The sequence below is a fragment of the Lissotriton vulgaris genome, chromosome 2_1, assembly GCF_964263255.1.
Source record: "Lissotriton vulgaris chromosome 2_1, aLisVul1.2, whole genome shotgun sequence".
In the NCBI taxonomy this organism is placed as follows: Eukaryota; Metazoa; Chordata; class Amphibia; order Caudata; family Salamandridae; genus Lissotriton; species Lissotriton vulgaris.
Window position 1 is genome coordinate 1,279,005,965 of NC_141687.1, and position 24,603 is coordinate 1,279,030,567.

Consider the following 24,603-nt stretch of genomic DNA (forward strand, 5'->3'; position numbering starts at 1 on the left):
TGTTTTGTTTAATTGTCATTTGAACGGTTTAGATGTGATTTATTAATTTTAAATTATATTTTACTTGTATATTTTTGGTAATCATCTATATATTAGAGGTTAAAATAGAGTAGAACGTTATTGAAGTTATACTTTTTTTAACTTAATTGTTTATAATATCTAATTGAGCAATTGATAACTAACTATGCAAATTTTTTATATGGTTCAATTATTATGTCAATTATATGTTTTATTTGAATTATTTAATATTTATTGCTTAATATTTGTAATAATAACCTCGGTAAATTATTATTTTGTAACTATATTTGTTGTGTGTTTAATTACATTTTGAAATTAAATATTGTTGTGTTTAATACATTTCGTGCAATTTGTTTTGTCGGTAGTGAAGTTAGTTTCATTTTTATTAATGTACAGTTTTATTTTATTTTTTCTTTAACCCTTTGGGTGCTCATGACGGAATGGTTCCGTCATGAGCACCAGTGCTCCTGTGCTCATGACAGAACCATTCCGTCATGAGAACATGCTCAGAAAATCCCTTTGCTGCAGACAGCAGAGGGATTTCCCATTTTTTTTGCCTAGGGAAGTGAGGAAGAGCTTCCCCAGCCTCCCAAGACGATCGCGTGCATGGCGAGCACCGAAACAGATGGGAGCGGTATTGTTAGTAAGGGGAGAATCTCCCCTTTCCAATGGTACCCTTCCCTGCTTGGGGATCACCCCAGGAGGGGGATCACCAAGCAGGGATCTACCCACTAGCACCAGGGAGGGGGGAGTGGCCCATTGGACCAGGTCCTTTGCTCCCCCCCATATTGTTTTGGGTTTAGCAGTCTTTCTGCCCCCCCCCCCCTGGGTGGCAGATGGGGGCAGTAGCCCCAAATATGCACTAGAAACTAAGGTTTCTTTTTATTGATGTTGGGGTGGGGACTACCCAAAAAAGACATGGCAATGCCCCCGCCCCCCCAGAGAAATGTCAGTCTTTCTGCCCCCCCCCGGGGGCAGATGGGGCAGTAGCCCACAATCTGCCCCCTAAAGCCCACTAGAAACCAGGGATTTTTTTATTCATGTTGGGGTGGGGGCTGCCCAAAATGGACATGAAAATGCCCCCACTCCCAGTGAAATTCAAGTTTTTGTACCCCCCGGACAGATGGGGGCAGTAGCCCCCAATCTGCCCTGGGGTTGGGGGGGGGGAGAAAGCTTACTAGAAACCAGGGATTTTTTTTAATGTTGGGGTGGGGGCTGCCAAAAAAAGGCATGGCAATGCCTCCATCCCCTCAGAGAAATGTCAGTCTTTCTGCCCCCCAGGGGGCTGATGGGGGCAGTAGCCACCAATCTGCCCCCGGGTGCAAAAAGCCCACTAGAAACCAGGGATTGTTTTTAATTGATGTTGGGGTGGGGCTGCCCAAAAATGGGCATGACAGTGCCCCCACCCCCAGTGCAATTCCAGGTTTTCTGCCCTCACTGGGGGCAGAAAACCTTGGGGGGCAGTAGCCGCCAATCTGCCCACCGGAGGGTCAGAAAGCCCATTAGGAACCAGGGACTTTGTTTATTGATGTAGGGATGGTGGCTTCCCAAGATGGGCAGGCCAATGCCCCCACCCTCTCTAAAAAATGCAACAGTCTTTCTGCTCTCCCCAGGGGCAGATGGTGGCAGTAGCCCCTGATCTTCCCCGGGGGCAGAAAGCCCCCTAGGCACCAGGGATTGTTTTTATGATGTAGGGGTGGGGCTGCCCAGGAATGAGCTTGATAATGCCCCCACCCCAAAGACAAATACCACCGTCTTTCTGGCCCTCCCGGAGGCATATTGGGACAATAGCCCCTTATCTGCCCTGCGGAGGGGCAGAAAGCCCAGTAGGCCTTGTGAAATATACATATTTTTAATTCAGGGGTGAGGTCAGCCCAGATGGGCCTGCCAATGCCCACACCTCCCAAAAAAATGCCACAGTCTTTCTGCCTCTCCCCCCCACCGGGGGCGAGTGGGGGCAGTGGCCCCTGATCTGCCCCCCGGTGGGGCCGAAAGCCCACTAGATGCCAAGAATTACGCTGGCTTTTTTTATGCATGGGGTGGAGGCTGCCCAGAATGGGCATACCAATGCCAACACCCACCCAAAAAATATCCACAGTCTTTCTGCCGCCGTTTGAGGCATATCAGGGAACTCCCCTCCCCCCCCCCCCCAATTCCCCTACAGGGCGGCAGAATGCCCACTAGGCACAGACTTGTTTTTAGCAATGAGCCTACCTGTGGATTTTGGGCCCTAGCTCAGCCGGCACATAGGGAAACCTAGCAAACCTATAAATGTTTGAAAACTAGACACCAAGGGGAGTCCAGGATGGGGTGATTTGTGTGCCTCTCACCAGGTTCTGTTGCCCAGAATCCCTTGCAAACCTCAAACTTAGTTAAAACAGCACATTATCCTCACATTTATGTGGTGGAAAGTGCTGGAATCTGCATAAATTCACAAAATTCCACCCACCCCACATTTCCCAAAGTCTTCTGAAAAAAATGGTACCTCACTTGTGTGGGTAGGCCTAGAATCCGCAACAGGAAACGGCCCAAAACGCTTCGTGGGCACACCACATATTCACAATGAAAACTGACCCTTTTTAGGTCTCGTGGCGAACAGCGCATCAGCGCTGTGTCCGCCAGGAGATCTTTTGTTACTGACTCTGCTTCCCAGGAGACAGCACCTGGCCGCGCGCATTGCCTGTTGAAGGATGCGATTTCCGCGGGCCACGCGCACAAGAACGCGCGCTTCCTCCAGCATTGTAGATTTGATACATTCAACTGTGTGCGGCAAAGGGTGGTTTTTTTTTTTTTGTCGAGGCTTTCACATGCGCTTCATTAATCATCATAGAACGAAAGACATTAAACTGAGAGCACAAGAACGCGCGGTTCTTCAAGCATTGTAGATTTGATACATTCAACTGTGTGCAGCGAAGAGTGTTTTTTTTACGAGGCTTTCACGTGCGCTTCATTAATTATCATAGAACGAAAGACATTAAACTGTGAGCGTCTAACAGTGTGTTATTTTTGTTTAGTTTCAGTTACTTTCATGATGATTTTTTTTTGTTCATCTTGTCAGGCGATTGCAGATTGAAGCAGCCTTTAAATGCTGTAGGTTTACGTGCTGAAAATAATATAGTTTTTATTTTCTGCCTTGCTTTTTTGCCTTTTGTTCGTTTAGTAAGTAATAAAGTTTTTTTTTTGCTCGTTGGGGTGGCTGGTCTTTATCATGTCAGTCAGCCAACGGCCAAAAGTAGAGGTCAGCAATTAACTGCCCACTGTGAGAAGTGAAGCTTTTGTTAGCATGGCGCCGCGTGTCTACATTTTTGCTTGTGGTTGAGCCAGCGTGTTAGGCGATTGCAAGTAAAGGCAAATTTGAAGTAGGAGTGAGCAGCGTGGATAAATAATAATTGTTAATGGCATGTACATGCTTTTGTTTTTATAACTCGAGCTTTAATTTGTTGATTTCGTTTCTTTATAGTGAAAGCGCACATATTATTTGTAAAAAGGAAACTCTTCCAAAATGAATACTCTACTTTTTGGGGAGAACAAAACTTGTAACATTTGCGGCTTAGCTCTATACTGTTGCTTTTTTGGGGATACCGTGTCCGACAACTTGAAAATACACAGACAAAAGTAGTTGTTGGCACCGTGCCAGTAGTAGTGAGCATCGTGGCAAAACGTACAAATAAGTAAAATAGTCAATTGAATCATGAATCAGCATTTAAATGCTGTATGTTTACGTTCTTTACGTTCTTACATAATAACCTTGTAAGTTTTTGCCCTCCCTTTTTTTTTGCATCGTTTTTATTTTCTTTGCCTTGCTTTTATGGGAGCAAAAACTTGTGATATTTGCGGCTTAGCTCTTTACTGGAGCTTTTTTTGGGATACCGTGTCCCACAACATAAAATACATAAAAACAGCTTTCATTACCCTCTCATGGACACCTACCTGCACACCATCAGTTGCATGTAACACCAGTCATCCATTTACAACAACACAATTATACATACATATATTGCTACTTACTGCATTTACCACTCACTCCATTCACCTGTCTCCTGGCTGTTGCAAAAAAACTTACTTTCAGCATGAACCACTTACAGTATTGCACAAATATAAGGTAAACGTAGTTTCATTACAAACCACTTACTCTATTGCATAAATACTAAATAACAGAAGCATACAACTATTTCACATCTCAGTTACTAGTTTTGCCCTTTGCCGCATTACTCTAGCCTTTGTATCCTTTTACAAGTCACAAAATCACTTTTATAATACACCCCTATATTAGCCACTCAGTGTATTGTTGCTGAGCACCTACATTACTTACACCTCACTACACACCATCAGTTGCATGTAACACCAGTCATCCTTTACAGCAACACAATTAAACATACTCACATTGCCACTTACTGCCACTCAGTGTCATTGTTGCTGAGCACCTACATTACTTACACCTCGCTGCACACCATCAGTTACATGTAACACCAGTCATTCCTTACAACGACACAATAATATATACTCACATTGCCATTTACTGCCACTCAGTATCATTGAGCACCTACATTACTTACACCTTGCTGCACACCATCAATTGCATGTAACACAAGTCATCCATTATAACAACACAATTATGCATTTTCACATTGCCACTTACTGCATTTACTACTGACTTCATTCACCTGTCATTTGGCTGTTGCAACAAAACAAACTTTCAGCATCAACCACTTACAGTATTGCACAAATATAAGATCAACGTGGATCATTACAAACTACTGACTATTGCATAAATAGTACATAACACAATTGCACAACTATTTCACATCTCAGTTACTACTTTTGCCCTTTGCCACATTACTCTAGCCTTTGTATCCCTTCATAAATCACAAATACACTTTTATAATACACCTTGTATTAGCCACTTAGTGTCATTGTTGCTCTCACTGGCATATTGCTAGCATATCATTAACTTTTGTCAGCCCAACCACAAATCTGCAACACAAACATTAACTGCACCCTTCATTCATATTAACATGATGCTAACACTTGCATATTCCTAACTGGCTGACACTTGTCATTCACCTTAACTATATTACATACCAGCCACTTATGTATCAATACATGATTTATTTTCACCTTTCAGCAACTCTGTTAGTCCCATCTACAAATCAGTAATTGAAACGCCAACTATACTGTTCAATTATATTAGCATAAGCCAAAGCTACTTGCATATTGGGTAACTGGCTCCCACCATTCATGCATCTTAACTATGTTATATACCACTTAGTTATGTAATCATTTGCTGCACAAGCACAGGCAAATAAAAAATACACCAAAAAAGCACATACCAAAAAATCTAATAAAAAATACAGAAACGAAGGCATTAAAAAACGTGCGGTATTATTAACACACTCAGTTTTCTGTATAAGCACATGGTTAAAAGATAGCTAATTTTAAGCATGTTTTACCATTCAGAGTACTAATAATTTATTTAATTGACTTTATTGGCGATGTGCACGTACTGTTTGCGTTCCTTTATAGTAAAACCATACATAGTACTTTTAAGAAACAAACTGTTTCCTAATTAACAACACACTCATGTTTTTGCATAAACATATACGTAAAGGATAGCAAGATTTAAAGCATCTTCTGTGGATAGCTGGATTTAAAGCATCTTCTACTATATATTAGTAATAATTTATTTTTTTTGTATTGATTTGTGATTTAAACGTACTTTATCGTTCTTTAGTGAAAGCGTACATGCTACTTTTAAGAAACGAAACTCTAGATTACCTTAAACTTTTAGGAGAAACTAAACTGTTCCCCAACAAAGATTCAACTTTGCCCTCTTCGTTGGCATTGACAAGTAACATCCACCCGTTTGTAACACTTTAGGATTTTCACAGGCTGGGCATGCATTTCCTTTAACATCTGTTGTTTGCATTTTATTGCTGTTAGAGATAGCTATCTGCTGAAAACCTTCTACTTAAGCCCAATGCTTTACCCATTCATAAAACATTGCAGGTGAACTACTCGTGAACATAGGATTCGATTTTCTACTGCCTTTTGCATTTGGTAAGTTCGGCTTCTAAAAAAAAATATTACTTAATAATGTTTTTTAAACTGTAACAGGCAAAAAATTAGTTTACCTGCATACTAGTTACATTATTTATTAAATAAAATACAAAGTTATACATCCGTATGTTTTTGCTTTATTTATGCTACGTTTGCTAATGCTCTCTTTTAAATACACATTCTGCTTTTCAATAAAGATAGCTTTTAAAACGAGTTTAAATGTTAGCATACCGCAAATATAACTGTTAGAATATTAAGCATATAATTAATGTGTATTTTGTTTACAGGATTGGATACTTTTGACAACTTTCGGTGTTATTGGTATCTCAAGATTTGCTTTGCTAAAAAAAACGTAAGTACCTATTACCATTATATTCAAACGCTTTCAATGAATAGCAACTTTTTTTACACTATGCATATATTTGTCAATTGCACATAAGATGTTGCTTTCATTTATTTCGCCATAGCAGCCAAAAAGCTGTATACGCATAAATGTGTAAACGTGCCCCATTATTATTGTACTGTTTATTGAAGAGCAAGCGGCAAAATTACTTAGTACGCTTTATTAAGTGCCTCTACTATGTAGAACGTTACCTGCTCTTGCAATGCACACTATCAATGAAGATTTGTTTTTCCATGTCACCGCTTTTTTATCCGTTCTTTTAATGACTAAATTCATGTTAGGCAATTTCAAACATTTTAAACACAGAACTACATTATTTGCAATATGCATACATTTCTAAATTGCCGATACAATGTCGCTTTTATTAAATTCGACATAGCAGGCCAAAAGCTATACGTCTATGAATGTGTATACGCGCTCTATAATTATTGTACTGTCTATTACGGGCCAAGCGGCAAACGTATTATGCTTTATTTAATGCCTTTACTATGTAGAAATGCACGCAAAGTTTCTAGTACAAACGTTTACTACGTCCAGCTAATTTAATGGAAAGTGTGTCAAAATGCGCGACTTTTGTGCACTGCATATTTGTAGAGTATTAACTTTGACAGAAAGCCAAACACGTGTACTCCCTCGAGATAATTCGCCTAGAGGTGTGTCAAAAAGCGTGATATTTATGCAACATATATTTGCTTTTCTTAATGGCTAATGTTTATGTTACGTACCCAAGAAAGAAGTAAAGAACGTTCACGTTTTTTCAGACAGCTAGTGTGAATGCCAGGCAGCCATAGGCACAAGTAGAAGACACTAATAGATGTAAATTAAGTCCAAATATAAGGGAGCTGTCAACTATTGACTAGATAATGAAAAAAGGCAAGATTTGTGTTTGCATGGCGCCCTAAGTCAACAGTTTTTCGTTCTTGTTAGTGTTTAGAAATGGATACTACATCCCACCCTTATTCTGTGGTGACTTTGGCTTCTGTTGTAGTTTTCCCATGTAGAACATCGCAGCTTGGAAGACAGATTGGTTTCTGCTTCAAGGAACTTTCTTTTTGGGCCATTGTTGTTGGGCATTTTTATACGTTCTTTTAATGACTGATGTTCATATTAAGCAATTTCAAACGTTTTACATACATAGCTACATTATTTACAGTATGCATACATTTCTAAATTGCACATACAATGTTGCTTTTATTAAAATAGACATAGCAGGCCAAAAGCTATACGCCTATGAATGAGTATACGTACTCCATAATTATTGTACTGTCTATTACAGGCCAAGCGGCAAACATATTATGCTTTATTTAATGCCTTTACTATGTAGAAATGCATGGAAAGTTTGTAATACAAACATTCACTACGTCCAGCTAATTTAACGGAAGGTGTGTTAAAATGCCTGACTTTTGTGCACTTTATATTTGCAAAGTATTAGCTTCGGCAGAAAGCCATTATCCTTTGAGGTAATTCGCCTAGTGGTGTATCAAAAGCAAGACATTTATATAACATATATTTGCTTTTATTAAGGGCTAATGTTCATGTTATGCAGCCAATAAACAAGTAAAAGACGCTTACGTTTTTTTACATGGCTAGTGTGAGTGTGAGGCAGCCAAAAGCACAAGTAGCAAAATAAAATAGGCCTTATTTATAGAGGTTTGCCGTACCAGTGCTACACTTTTCTCCCTCGGTGACGCAGTATACCAAGCAAGGCCTTCATAAATAAAGCCCTAGTAATGTACACAAGTGAAAGTATACATGTTTACCCTCTTTAGCTAAGTACAGACGTGAACTTCCTCCAGTTAAATCAACAGAAAGTGTGGCAAATAGCACTACTTTTGTGCACCTTATATTTGCACATATACATTTCGCCAAAAAGCCTTTAATTATTTAAGCGCAAACGTTAGTAGCATAGACGTGCACTTCCTTAAGGTAAATTGCCTGGAAGTTTGTCAAAAAGCGCGATTTTGGTGCATCCTACATTTGCTTTGTCAAATGGCTAATGTACATGTTAGGTGACCAAGAAAAAAGTATACAACGCTTATGCATTTTTGGGATGTCTAATGTAAATACCAGGCAGCCACAAGCACAAGTAAAGAACGCTAATATGTCAATCATACCAAATATAAAAAAGCTGTAAAGTCTTGAGTAGCCTATGTAAAAAGTGAAACTTTTTTTGGGCATACCGGCCTATATGTACATGTTATTGTGGTTGGGTCATTATGTTAGACAATTAAAAAATACAAGGAGCCTTATTTATGAAGGCCTTGCGTTGCTCGTGCTTCACTTTTGAAGGCCTTGCGTTGCTCGTGCTTCACTTTCCACATTTTAAAAGACACGGCCCAATGGCGCAACGCCTCCATAAATAAAACACCAGTAGTTTACGCAAATAAAAGTATACAAGGAGACTTATTTATGAAAGCCATTCCTTGCTTGTGGTTCACTTTACCACATATTAAAAGACACGTACCTGTGGCGCAACGCCTCCATAAATAAGACATCAATAGTTTACGCAAATAACAGTATAAATGTTTACTCTCTTTAGGTAAATGCCCAGAAAGTTTTTAGTCTATACGTTCACTGCCTCCAGCTAATTCAACAACAACTGCATCGAATGCACAACTTTTGTGCACTGTATGTTTGCACAGTATGAACTTAAACAGAAAGGCTTTAAATATTTATACACGGAAAGTTACTATCAGAGACATGCACTTCCTCAACGTTATTCAACTGGAAGTGTATAAAAATGCATGATTTTGGTGCACCCTATATTCGCAAAGTATTAGCTTAGCAAGAAACGGTTAATTATTAAACAAAATCTGAGTCTGTGAGCGTGAAATACGCTACCTACATTTTAAAACTTAACATCAAACATTAAATTTGTAATTGTCACGCCATAAGTTTTAAATATTAAAACATGAGCTAATAAGTATAACTTTTAAAAAGAGTAAAATTAAACTATCATATAGACAAAATTACCATGACGCCACCTGTTAGAAAAGCGCACTGTTTAAGCACTTTCACATTTAAATGTTGCAGATATTAAAGTGCGTGTTGCGTAGGTGCAGACATTAATTAATTACTTATATACATAATTACCACACAATTTATTAAAGAAAGTCCTACATACATGCCACATAATGACATATGTACCTACATACAGAGTATTATTTAATAGGACTTATATATAGCCACTATACAACTTAGAATACACAAGTTACTTACACATGCCACATGATGACATCCGCCAAATTGTAAGTTCTCATTAACACATCTTGTACATAACTGACACAACTTTATATATAATTTCTCAAACAAAATGTAGTACAAAGTAGCGAGTATTTATTCCTAATGGACACACATATTCGACATTAAGCGTGCATACAGTTACAAGCACAATCTAAGGGGTCCATTACGATGTCGGGCGGTTTGCCTCCGCCAGGCTGACGGTGGCCACCGCCGCCCTGGCGGAGGCAAACCGCCCGACATTGCAAGCCCAAATCCCCCCGCCATATTAGGATGGCGGAGGGGAAGGTGGCGGTGCAAAATACCGCCCGCCTGTTTTCCGCCGAGTAACATGGAGGCGGTGTCTGTTAGACACCGCCCGCAATATTACCATGGGCATTGTTAGATGCCTTTCCGCGGCGGCGCTGCCGCCACGGAAAGGCATGCGGTCTTCACTCTGGGGCCCCCTGCGGGCCCCCAGAGTGAAGTACAGGTGGGGGGGGTGCACATGGGGGGTACCTGTGGTACCCCCCTTCATTTTCATTTGCAAAGCGGCAGGCACCGCGCGGTGCCTTCCGCTTTGCAAATGAAAATGTGAAAGTGCATTTTCAGCATTGTGGCGGGTGGTGCAGAGAGCACCGCCCGCCACAATGCTGAAAATACAGGATGTGCCCGCCACTGTGGCGGGCACATCCTAATGGCACCCCCGGGACCCCCGCCCTTATGGCGGGCGGTCCCGATTTACGATAGGATGACGGGCGGGCAAAGTCTGCCCGTCATCCTAATGGACCCCTAAATGTTTAATGTGCAAGCATTATGCGCTCCGTAAGAATCAAACATTTTCTACCGTATTACACAACTTCCATAAATCCATCGTCATCAACAAATACATACCGATTATTACATAAACACAACACAATTACATACATTAATACATTAGACAAACTTACCGATTACACGCACAGCTAAGTTGACACTTCTTCACACTACGCAGTTACGAACTGATTAATTAATGCGCATGCATTGTTTAATAAAATTCACCCGCCTCAACATAAATATAGCAATTATTCTATAAACAATACATAAATATAAATAAATTACCTAGTTAATGCCAATATTAAAAAAAAAAATACCAATTACACGCACAGCTAAATCAACACTCTAATGTACGCAGTAACTTCGATAAAATCCATCCACGTAAACAAAAACATGACGATTATTGCACAAACAATACACAATTACATACATAGTAATAATTTAAAACTAATCTCATAAAAATAAAAATTACCGATAAACGCAGTGCAGTCGATGCTTCTTCACACGACGCAGTTACGATCTGATTAGTTAATGCGCATGCGCTTTTACGCTACGCAACAAAACATTTCATTTCATTGGCTGTTGCATACGTCCATTGAAACAACGCACGTAGAAAAAAAAGGCTAGACTGTATTGCTCCAAAACGCAGTTACAGGACACAGTAGCCGCCATTTTTTTTTACACATTCGCCACAGACTAAGTTTACCTCGGGCTAATGTATACTTATAAATTATACAAATAAGCCTTTGTATTGCATTACTAAATGTTACACTATAATATCAGTTTTTAAATGAACTTGTGCCACAAAAAAACAACCTCTATTTCTATTGAAGAATATTTAGTATGTATTATACCCAAAAAATTAAAAGCATGCTTATTTGTTTCGATACATAAGGCCTCATATTAAAAATATTTTGCAATTAGTCAAATAATCTTTAAGATGGTACATCATGAATACTTATATGTTGACATTCAGTGCTTATTTCATTTAGTATTATATACAATACATTTAAAAGCATAGATTGTCAAATACTACACATTTATGTTTCTTTATATTTACAACATAAAGCAACATATTGCTTACTATATTGGTGCAATTATCTAGTGATGTTAACAGATGTATGCCAGCATATGTTTACATCATAAATATACAAGCAATTTATTGTGCAGCATAAGCTTAAAAGTTTTTTTTATCAAATTATTGGCTTTTACAATTAAGTATAAGGACTGGTGGAGTATCTGTGGCCTCTCTGCCTATTTTTGTATTGCCTTCCATCATTACTCATTTGTGACTGCTGACTCTTAACCACAAAAGAGACACTCTGAATGAATTATTTTGAAAATACGTAACGCTACCTAAATGTTTATTCATTTTTTAGTTACATTGCATGCTAATTATGTCACACCTACATCACTACTTGTTATAGGGATGACCTCTTAAATTGCTTTTACTTCCCGAAGGGGCCCCTCAATGTTGATTGCATTGTACATTCTCCGTCCCCAATAAGAACTGCTGATCCTTTGTAAGTGAAAACAAACTATGTATATACATGTTTGGCAAATGAAGTACAATGACCCTAATATTGCAAGGTTACTTTGCAATTCCTTACATTGCCTGTGAATGATGGCACAAATTAATGTATACTTATTATTAAGACAAGCCAAAACATGCATTGCCTTACTTACTAGGCTAAGCTAAGCTTGTGGTCAAACCAGTAGAGCCAGCTAACAGAAAAAAGTTGTACTGGTGTAGAAAACCCACTCATCACAACAGCTGGAGTTTTTATGCTAATTACAAACAAATCTACATGTAGTTCTCTAAAACATACATGTAAAATAGTGTGTACCCTTATTGACCCCACATGTATGCTACACCATTCTATAAGGCCTATGTATTTGAGAAGACTTTTACTACAGCTGAATGTTTGTAAGAAGACCAGCACCATCTAGCAACACCAATACACTTTCCTAGTTGATAATGTGCTTAAACTACGCCACACAACATAACATATAGCTATAGATTGCAACATTCTTGCTAGATTTTCATAAGAAGGCAAGCTCCTTATAGCAACGCCAGGGCCCCTTTCTTGGTAATAATGCTCTTAAACTAAGCCACACAACACAACGTATAGCTATAGCTTGCAATATCCTTTCTACGTCTCCAGGGTATTCTTCTGCACTAGTATTCATTAGCACACCCTGGGACATGATCTATCCATACGCTAATCATCCCCCAACTCCCTAGAAAAAGGTGTTTACATTCCTGCCACCCTAGTGAAGCCAGTAGCACCCAGCATAAACTGTGCTAAAGCAGCTATCAGTGTGTCTTTGTAATGGACCATACTGAATTGTGATAATTTTTATAAAAGCACTTCTCCAAGCACTATTCCCAGCTGGAGTAATAACATAACGTGGCAATGTTTTAAGATTCAATAACACCTTATCTGAGCTATTACCTACCTCCTTCTTTTGACCTTTTAACAATGCAATGTAACGGTTGTCACAATTCCATTCGAGCTAAAGTTCAGTAATAATTGCAATGCCTTCTTTGTGATAATGCTTTACACTAGTTATTAATTTTTACGTACATTAGCAGTTATTACTCTACTAAATTAGTCAAGGTTTATTCAATTGAACATACACTGGAGTTCAAAGCTATCCATACTCCCAGAATGAAGTCAGCAACTCAGGCTGTTATGCTACATCCTCTGCTTAGTAGTATACCGAGTTTCTAAAAAGAGAAACCTTTTGACATCCCTGAGCCTTTGAGGGTGCCCAGCAAGATTACCCTTAATGATATGGCGTCCTTACATGATTCTCCTCGCAACCAGCATATGCCCATGCTAAAACTACAACACGTATTTGAAGCGTTATGCTCTTTAAAATAGTCAAGCAATTGCTCCACTATCTTTGCGTACTCCAGGCAGTGTAAATATAAAATGTGGTGTAAATATACAGTGGGACATGCAATAATGTAGCAGTGCTAACAATAACTAGCACCTTGATTTTGCTTTAGCCGCTGCCCCCCAGGAGCTGCGCTCCTCACCCAGATCACAACGCCATACCTCTAAGTTTTAATGATTGTGTTAACATAGAAGTTAAAAGAATGGGACTCTAAAAAATAAGCGCATCCTATTACCCAAACTCAGTGCTTAAATAGAAAAAAAAAGTGCAGGTACTCACCAAATGGAGCAGTAAGCAGAGTTCATTATAGGCACAAGACACAACAAAGGGCAGTGTTAGCTTTTTAGCCATCCTAAAATTGTATGCAAGAAATCTGCATGCATTGTTAAAATGTAAGATGTATCTGTCCAATAGTTGCAATAGTAGGATTTAACACTTCTTCACTATCAATATTATGCCACTTATACTAATAATATCTGTTCTTTATATTTGTCATTTCTATAGCATTGATAATGTATACTCTTTGTAATTGTTACTATCTAGCATTAATCCAATGCTACTTTTCTAAAAATGTCATTCCCATTGCACCGGCACTGCTATATCTCTATAAATGTTAATATAATAGCATTATTACATTGCCTATTTACTATATGTATGCCTACCATCATACTATAAAATATCTATTTGTATAGGTATCATTCTTACAGTATCAATATACTGCCTAACCCTTATAAATGTCACTACTATACCATTGGTACACTAATTATTGTATATGTATCTCGTTCCTATTACATCACTATACTACCTATTCTCTAATAGTATCACTATTATAACATTAGTGAATAGCTTATTTTGTAGGAGTATCACTCTCATTGTACTAATGCACTGCCTATTCTATATAGGTGTAATAAATATAGCATTAATGCAAGCATTGGTATAATACCTAATATATATAAGTATTACATATTTACTAATAAAGTGCCTATTGTTTATAAGTGTAAGTTCTATACCAGCAGTTAAATAGGTATTCTGTATAGATATGACTATCATAGCATTTATCCAACAATTACTCTCTATATTTGTCATTTCTATTGCATTAATACACTGCTATTAAAAGAAGTGTAGCACTGCAACCTGGGCAACTAACTTCAAAAGCTTAAAATAACAATTCAATCCCTGGCTCCAACAACAAATTAGCTCAGCACCATGTAACTCTAAACAATGACATGCTTGATATTTCTGACAGCCACCAGCGTCTAAAGACCCAAACAGGTGTTTGTATGCTTTACAAATGTAGATTATTATTATTATTATTATATTATTATCTAATAAACTATAGCTATTGATCATATCATTACTATAATGGCTATTATATTTCAGCGTCATTATCAATGCATTTGTACATTATATGCCTCTGTAAATAACGTTCACATTGCACTTGTGCAATGCCTGTTATTTATGGATGTCATTCTTATAGCGTTAGTGCATTACCTAATATATGTAAGTGGCAATGTGATACCATTCATACAGTGCCTCTTCTCTATACATCTCATTAATATAACATTAATGTAATTTCTATATACTATTGTTATTATTATATTAGCATTGGCATATTGCCTCCCTATAAGTGTCATTATCATAACATTGGTACACTATTCCTTCCCACTATCATAGCATTTATTATTGGGTATACTAGATAGGTGTCACTCTAACAGCATTTCTAAAAGCCTAATCTTTATAAATGTCAGTCTTATAAAATTAATACACTGCACCTTCTTTGTAAGTGTCATTATCATACCATTAATGCATTATTTATTCTTTATGTTTGTCATTTGCATTGCATTACTGCATTGCTATCTCCATATAAGTAGAAATATCAAAGCATTAGTTAATGCCTATATTTTATAGGTATCCTTCCCATTGTAATGATGACGCCTACTCTTTATAAGTGTTATTAATGTTGTATTAATACATTGCCTATTTTCTATTAGTGTCACTATAATAGCATTAGTGAAGTGCTTGTTCTGTATGTGTGTGATTTAGATTGTACTTATACACTGCCTATTCAGTAGTATCACATTATAACTTAATACATTGCCTACTATATATAAATATAATTCCCATTGTACTAATACAGTGCAAAGTTTACATATAAGTATCATATCTATAGCATTGATACAATGCATAATCTCTATAAATGCCACTATTATAGCATTAAGTGCATATTGTTTATCAATATCACTCTCTGCTTTAATATAAACATATTCTGTATCAGTATCACTCCCATTGTAAGGATGCAATGCCTATTCTCTATGAGTATTATTTCTAGAGCATTAGTAATGTGCATTATCTATAGATATAACTAAAACAGCATTAGTACAGTACATATTCTTTATAAGTCACTCCCATTGCACTGAATACTGCCTATTTCTCAAACAAGTCAGTGTATAGATGTGATGTACAGTTAGCTAACATATACCTATCAATTGTATGATCTTTACAGCTAACATAACATATTAATCTAAGTTTCTTAGAACCATAATTGCCACTACTTTAACTGTAATATTGTTAACAAGCAAAATGCACTATGCTACAGCCTACAAAGATCTATTATATATATTGATTCCTTTGTTGCACACTACTGCATAGCACTCCTACTTTGACTCATGATATACAATATAGTAATATTATATTACCCTGTTTAGAATAATTTGACTAATATGCTATAAATGTCATTATTTACATAGGTATTGAATATATTATTTAGATACTAATTTTACGATTTGCTTACTTCTGCAGGATATTGCAAGAAAAGAAAACAACAAAGGTAAGACATTTATTTGAGCAATTTATATTTCCATGTTAACTATCAATAACTTAGATAGCTTTAATTGACGTAGTTAGATTAACAAAAGCTTAAGTTAGCAAAAACATATCATACAAATACAATTTTTTAATATAACAACATAACTGTTACTTATAAATTGTAACACCAAATAATACATACATTTTTTTTAAAAACATGCAGAAAATAATACAAGCTAATTACCATCAAGGACATAACAAATTTTCAGTTTTATCAAAAGGCAAACAATGTTTACCAAATAGTACATTTGCTATTATTCATAACTATGAAAAACCAGCACAGACATGGGACAAAGAAGACTTACATTACATTATGGATCTTGGAGATGCTTTATATAAAGATATGCACTTTTTTAATAAACAAGATTGTGGAGTCCGGACAATTACATGCGAAGACAACACGTGGGTTAACTGCAGATAGGTTTATTAAATTAAGAATGTACTGCACGACCTCAGCCACAGCTGTGCTCGGGGCTTCCTTCACTCACTCTCCCCGGCGCTCGCCTTGGAACGCTGGTCGCGGTGACATTCGAAGTGATGTCACCGCGAGCAGCTCCATTACACGCAGAGCTGCCGGGGGACAAACAAAGTGGAAGATACCACAAAGATCTTATGCATCCTGATGATTTACCTAAATATATTACACATATAAACAACATATATTCAATTACAACATGTCAACCATTCTATGGAAATATATTAGAACAATTTGATAATTTATACCCAGACATACAAACAGCATTAACAATATCATTAGTTAATTCAGGAGTTTTAATCTGCATGGATATATACGTTATATCTATTATAAAAAGTGAAGATCATTATTTTATTTTTGATTCACATAGTAGAGACAGCAATGGAATGCCACATCCACATGGAACAAGTATAGTTTTGCAAAAAGAAACTTTACCTGATGTAATGAACTACATTTACAACTTAGCTCACCAAATTAAAAAAAATAATGAAGATAATGCACCATTCGAATCAACTGGAATAAAAATAAAAAGCATTAAAAAAATCATTTAAAAAGGCAGAACAATACATTAAAGAAACTGCATCTGCAAAACAGAAATACTTTATGCTTACCACAAATAATTGTACACTATTTCATCGTAGTACAACAACATCTCACCAAGAATCTGTATCATCGCAATTAATAACAGTAAATACTCCAACACTGACAAAAGAACAACCATCAACTACAGAAAAAACAATTACACATATTAGCAACAGTCAATCTTCACCTAACAAGAGACAACATACAAACACTCTAATCTCCAAAAATAATAAAATGAAAAAAGAACAAGAAACAGCATATAATAGTATACAAAATGATACTAATCCACCAACACCTCATAATACTATAGACAACAATAAAACGACTATAGAACCACATTTAAATATACAAGTACAAAATTAAAGCACTTTAAAAAGCACCATCCCAAAACAAAATACAACTTGCACAAAAACAAAAAATACAAAACAATATATACAACACAATACATACACAAACACAACAAAAACAAAAACATCAAACTCAATAAAAGCCAGTATATTAACAACTTCATTAATAACACAAGAATTAAAAGTACCTATTGATGTCCAAGAACTACAAAACTTAGATACAAAAGAAAATTTTACATCTAATGCAATCACATGTAATATTAACATTATAATACCATCAAATAAAGTTACTGAGGATGAGAACAAAATTAATACAGAACATAACATATACATTAGTAATAGTATATTTGCAATTATATATAACTGCACTCACAATGCATCTAAATGGACGGAACAAGACCTTAATAATATAATGCAATTAAGTTACAACTTACAAACAGAAATAGAAAATTTTTATGGCAAAAAGAAATTTGAAATACCAGACATACCTACTTATATAGAATACAATAATATAATATCTTCAAATAAATTTTACAAATATTGCTATTATAACATATCAATGCAAAATACTTTACAAAAAGAGATTGAACAAGTATTACATGCTATGTTAACAACATATAATGCTATAATATTATTCCTACATAACAAAATATTTACAATAAGTAAAACAAGCAAATCTTTCTTCATATATTATTGCAATACAACAGATCTAATAGAGCATATATATGTTAAATTAACAAGTACAGCCATAAAAATAGATACAGCAATTAAAGTAATAAAGTATCTATTACACCTTATCCTTACAAAACTGTCTCATAACAATAGTAATATTATAATACAATTAGTTCCAATCAATATAAGTACAATAACAAAAACATCTTTAAAAACAACAATCCAAAGAAAAAAAAGCTACACCAAATACACATAAACATATGACTGTACATACTGCAAAAGCATCCCACATTACAAATAAAACTATTATATCTTCATCTACAAATACAAACACTAATAATGCTGCCAAAAACATTGAAAGCAATACTAATGAACAAACAACAGAAGTATCATTAATATCACAAACAACTAACACAACGTTATCTACTGCATCTTTAACAGAACAATACATCACTGTACATGAACACACACCAACAAATAATATGCAACATAGTGATATAATAGAAAACATCACATTGCAATCAAATATCATTGCAAAATGTCATCAAGAAATACTAAATGGGCCAGAATATATTTGTACTATTTGTAATCAAATGTGGCATAAAGAAACAGTAAGACAAACACATAGCATCAAACACCACGAAACATTTATACTATGTGATATAAGTTCACAAAAAACAGATCATATATGTCACACATGCTACAAATATATTAGTCAAAAGAAAATACCTCCAAGTTCAGTATTTAATGGAATGAAATTTCCAAATATACCACCTGAACTGTACCTACATAACTTAGAAGAAAGATTAGTTTCGCCAAGGATACCGTTTTTACAAATAAGAACATTACCTCGTGGTTTTCAAAAGTCTTTATCAGGTCTTGTTGTTAATGTACCAGCTGATGTCATGACTACTGTTACAATATTACCTAGACAAACACATGATAGCATGACAATACCAATTAAGTTAAAACGGAAATTAAGTTATAAATCATATACACATTTAGAAAATATCAGACCTAACATTGTAAAAAAAGCAGCTGCATATCTAGCACAAAATAGTGCATTATTTAGAGAATATGGAATAACAATAAACAAAAATTGGGAATATATACCACAACAAACAAATGACAATATAAACACTTCAGAAACAAGTAATACATCAAGCAGTACAGATAACATACCAGCAGGTAACTTAGATACTATGTTAACTAATGAAACAATAACAACAGATAGCATTAATATTTTAAGTTTAGCTCCTGCAGAACATAACGTACCACGAGGTTTATATGAAGATAAAGATTCAGAATACCTAGCATTCCCAACAATATTTGCTGGACAACGTAGACCAGCAAATGAAGATAGACATGTACCAGTACATTATAGTACAATTTGTAAATGTGAACTAAGAAATGTCGACAAAAGAGTAGCTCAATCAGTAACAAATATGTTTTTTTAACTTAAAAAATTGCAAATTAAACAAATACAAGACAACATTTTTATATCACTAAAAAAACATTTTAACAATGGCCAAGTTATAACAGTAAAACATATAAAAGACAATTTAGAAGGAATACTACAATATAATGCAGGCTACAAAATTTTAAAAACAATACACAGTTCACCTCCATATTGGGAAAATTGTAAAAAAGAAATATTTGCAATGCTAAGACAATTAGGAGTACCAACGTTTTTCCTAACATTATCAGCAGCAGAAACAAAATGGTTTCATTTAATTTACATATTATTACGAATAAATGGTAACAAAGAATGCACTTGTGAAGAATTTGAAAATATGTCCTGGGAAAGCAAATGTACACTAATACAACAAAACCCCATTATATGTGCTCGCCATTTCGACTACCAAGTAAGGAAATTATTTAATAGCATATTATTACATAAAAGTAATCCTATTGGTAAAATTGTAGATTACTTTTACAGAGTAGAATTCCAACAACGAGGGTCAACACATATACATGTCTTACTTTGGATACATAATGCACCAAAGTATAATGAATCTAAAAATGAAGAAGTAACACAGTTTATTGACCAACATATAACATGTAGTAAAAATGAAAACTCAAATATACAACATTTAATACCCCTACAAAAACATGGACATACTAAAAACTGTCGCATAAAACATAAAAAAACATGTAAATACCAATATCCTAGATACCCTTTGCGAAATACGATTATATTAGAACCATTGCAATTAGAAACAAACAATGATCTCATAAAACAGCACATACAATTAATTCATGCAACAATGCATACACAAGAATTTGCTACTTATACATTTGATGATTTTTTGCAACAAATGGAATTAACTGAAGAACAATATATAACATGCATACAATGTCTGATACAAAAAACAACTATAGCTCTAAAAAGAACTCCAGCTGAGTGTTTTATAAATAACTATAACAACATCATATTACAAGCATGGCAAGATAACATAGATTTACAATACATTTTAGATGCATATGCATGTGCTGTATATATTGTTTCCTATATTAGTAAATCTCAAAGAGGATTAAGTAAAATAATTGCACAAGCTACAAAAGAAGTACAACACAATCCAAATATTAAAGAACAATTAAAACACATAGGAAATAAATTCTTAAACTGTACTGAAATTAGTGCACAAGAAGCAGCTTATCTAATATTACAAATACTTTTACGAAAAGCTTCATGATAATTTGTATTTATAAATACAAATACACCAAATAAACGCACATATTTAATGAAAGATATAAATACAATTAATTCATTACCAGACACATCCACTGATATACAATTTGACAATATACTTGTAAAATACAGCGCACGTCCAATAACATTGGAAAAAAAAACACTGGCCGACTATGCATCTAACTACAATACTAAAAAACAAACAGCCAAAAAAAAGATTACAAACACACATGATAACTTGCTTTTAGAACTCAACTTTATATCTCAGATGATGAAGAAATAGAAATTAATAACATAGTTAATAAACAGGAGCATACTATATCTACTGAACGCACAAAACAAAAAATGATACGATACTGCAGATTCAGCAAATTGAATGATTCAGAAAATTATTACAGAGAGTTATTATTGCTATTTTATCCCTGGCGAATAGAAAATAATATAATTGGTACAAAAGACACATACTATGAAAGATATCTAGAAGTACAAACAATAATTGATGCAAACCATTATATATATAATAAACAACATGAAATACTTCACAAAAGTAATATATCAACAGAAAATGATGCAATACTTACACCAACATTATCACCTGTAACAATAATACCCGATGATTTAAATATTGACAATGAACTATATCATCAAGAATTACAATATGACATATCCTTAGATTTAGGAATTAGAAGTACTACAGAAGAAGAAGCCTTAATAAATAATATGTTACCACAAGACAAATACAATGACCTAATGCAAAATTTAACATTAGAACAAATAAACTTTATTTATCACCATTTAAATGCAATTAAAACACAAAAACTACCTTTTTATACTTTTTGTACTGGAGGTGCAGGCGTTGGAAAAAGCTTCCTAATAACAGCACTCCATCAAACATTATTACGCTACTACAACACTAAAGCCGGAGAAAATCCAGAAAATGTTCATATATTACTAACAGCACCAACAGGTAAAGCAGCACATAAAATAGATGGACAAACACTACACAGTACTTTCAAAATACCAGTATCACAAACTTTAACATATAAACAACTAACTCATGAAAACAGGAGCATACTTCAAAATAAGCTTATGCATTTAAAAGTATTAATAATAGATGAAATTTCAATGGTAGGTGCAAATATGTTTAATTTCATACACAATAGAGTACAAGAAATAAAAGCTTCTAACCAACCATTTGGAGGTATATCAATATTAGCAATTGGAGATTTCTATCAATTAAAACCTGTATTTGACACATACATATTTGACAATTGGATACATTTGTATGGGCCATTAAGCACTAACCTGTGGCAAACACATTTTAAATTGTATGAATTAACAAAAATAATGAGGCAACTAAATGACATGCCATTTGCAGAAATGCTCAACAGGTTAAGAATAGGCAAACACACAAAAAACGATATCACAAACATCAAATTACGACAAATAGAACCTCCACAAAGTATAAAAGAAAGTATACCATATATAATGGGTACTAACAAAGAAGTAAATGAAATAAATAACAAAGTATTATTAAAGCATATACAACAACATGCAGTTTATACCACATTAGCAATAGACACAGTTGCTGCAGACCTAACTCAAGACGTAAAAGAAAAAATATTAAAGCAATTACCAGCAGACTCTACAAAAACAATGGGATTAGCCAGCATACTACATATTGCAATTAAACTTCGCTATGAACTAACTGCTAATCTTAATGTCAATGATGGATTAACAAATGGAGCAACAGGTATAGTAGAATATGTTGATTGTACAAATAACGTACCTATTATAATATGGATACATTTTGATCATTGCAATATTGGTAAAAGTACTACACAACAAAACAAACATTTATACCATGCTAATATATCACATGAATGGACACCAATATTGCCTATAGCAAGACACTTTCAATACACTAAAAAATGTTTAACTATAATTCAAAAGCAATTTCCATTACGGCAATCATCAGCACGCACAATTCATAGAACACAAGGCGAAACAATTGAACCACTTTATATACACTTTAATAATACCAAAACACATCACCTACACTATGTCGGTATTGGTAGAGCAAAATCATTAAAAAATATATATAAAAAAAACTTTGATGAAACAAAAATTGTGATACACCCAAAGGCCCATGAAGAAATGTTCCGCTTAAAAACATATATGTCACTACAAATATCTATAACTCAAATATCACAATTTACAAACTACTTTACTGTTATTGTACAAAATATACGTTCACTACAAAAAAATTTAAGTTCATATTGGCTGACAGTAACATATTAAATGCTGATATTCTATGTTTTACAGAAATAAACACAACACATAAAGCAAATACTATTGCATTTATAATTCCAAATTACAGTATGCTAATATTTGATAAATACCATAACAAACAAACAAACCATGGTATTATAATATATTATAAAACAAACCACATATTACAACCAGTATTCACGACACAACAGCAAATTGACATCTTGCAATTTACTAAACAAATAAATAACAATGACTACCTATTTGTAATAATATGCAAGCCTCCAAAAGTAAACATTCAAATACTATTACAATTAATAACAACAATATTAAACAATTATCAAAATCATAAATATATTATAATGAGTGATTTCAATATTGATTTGCAAACAACAACACACAATAAAACTGTATTATTAAATTACATGTTAACAAACTTTAACTGCGTTCAAAAAATAAACACACTTACAACAGACTACAATTCTATATTAGATCATATTTTTACAAATGCAAACTTAGAACATTATGGAACATTAGAGTCATATTACAGTGATCATAAACCAATATGGACAGCTATTTAATTTATATGCATTATAATGTACAGTTATACTATGTAGCAACTTCGAAATGTTGATTACAAATTAAAATATTTGCATTGTTTTTTGCAGATGATTTCTATTCAAGATTTAAAGGACGAAAAAAGATGAAAGTAAGCCATACCAAAAGGCAATTCGTGTAAATATCATTCACTGTACAGGAAAAACGTACCATCGCAATGCTAAACAAGAGAATAAAGTAATGTACCATATGGCATTAGCAGATCAAACCTCATCTTTAAAAGCTACTTGCTATAATGAAGACTACCATGCTCAAACTAAAGAAGGATATGGCTCGCTAATTCGCAATTACCTTATGAAAAATGATACTATGATTATGACAAAACAAACTAAAATTTCAAGAATGCCAACAATTGAAATACCTGCAGAAATAATTCAAGAAGCTATTAATATTTTGCAACCACCACCTCCACCAGTGTCTCCGATAAAGACAGTGAGAGAAGTGAGTGTAAAAACACTCCTAAGCATCTCCGGAACAATAACTGAGGTAAGCTACTTTTTTATACTTTGCATTTCTACTACTGCATTATCTGAAGTCCTAAAATTGTAAAAAAGTTAAAAAATGTTAATAATTGCATGTTACTAAAAATGCATCTATCTGCAACTAAATAAATGTATCACAATACTACAATGTTTTACTTACAGCACAAAAAATCAGTTATTGT

General features: G+C 34.7%; 1 protein-coding gene across 4 annotated transcripts in view; it reads left to right on the top strand.

The window, feature by feature from the left end:
* The window catches only part of SMIM35 (small integral membrane protein 35), a 428,495-nt gene that overhangs the window by 199,333 nt on the left and 204,559 nt on the right, over positions 1-24,603 (top strand). The window contains exons 2-4 of one of the 4 annotated variants that reach the window (XM_086957016.1): positions 6,363-6,427; positions 16,217-16,244; positions 23,990-24,425. The exons of the other annotated variants lie outside the window; for them this stretch is intronic. The gene's annotated coding sequence lies outside the window, so the exon portion shown is untranslated. The remainder of the gene's footprint in view (positions 1-6,362; positions 6,428-16,216; positions 16,245-23,989; positions 24,426-24,603) is intronic. 4 annotated transcript variants of the gene reach the window in all.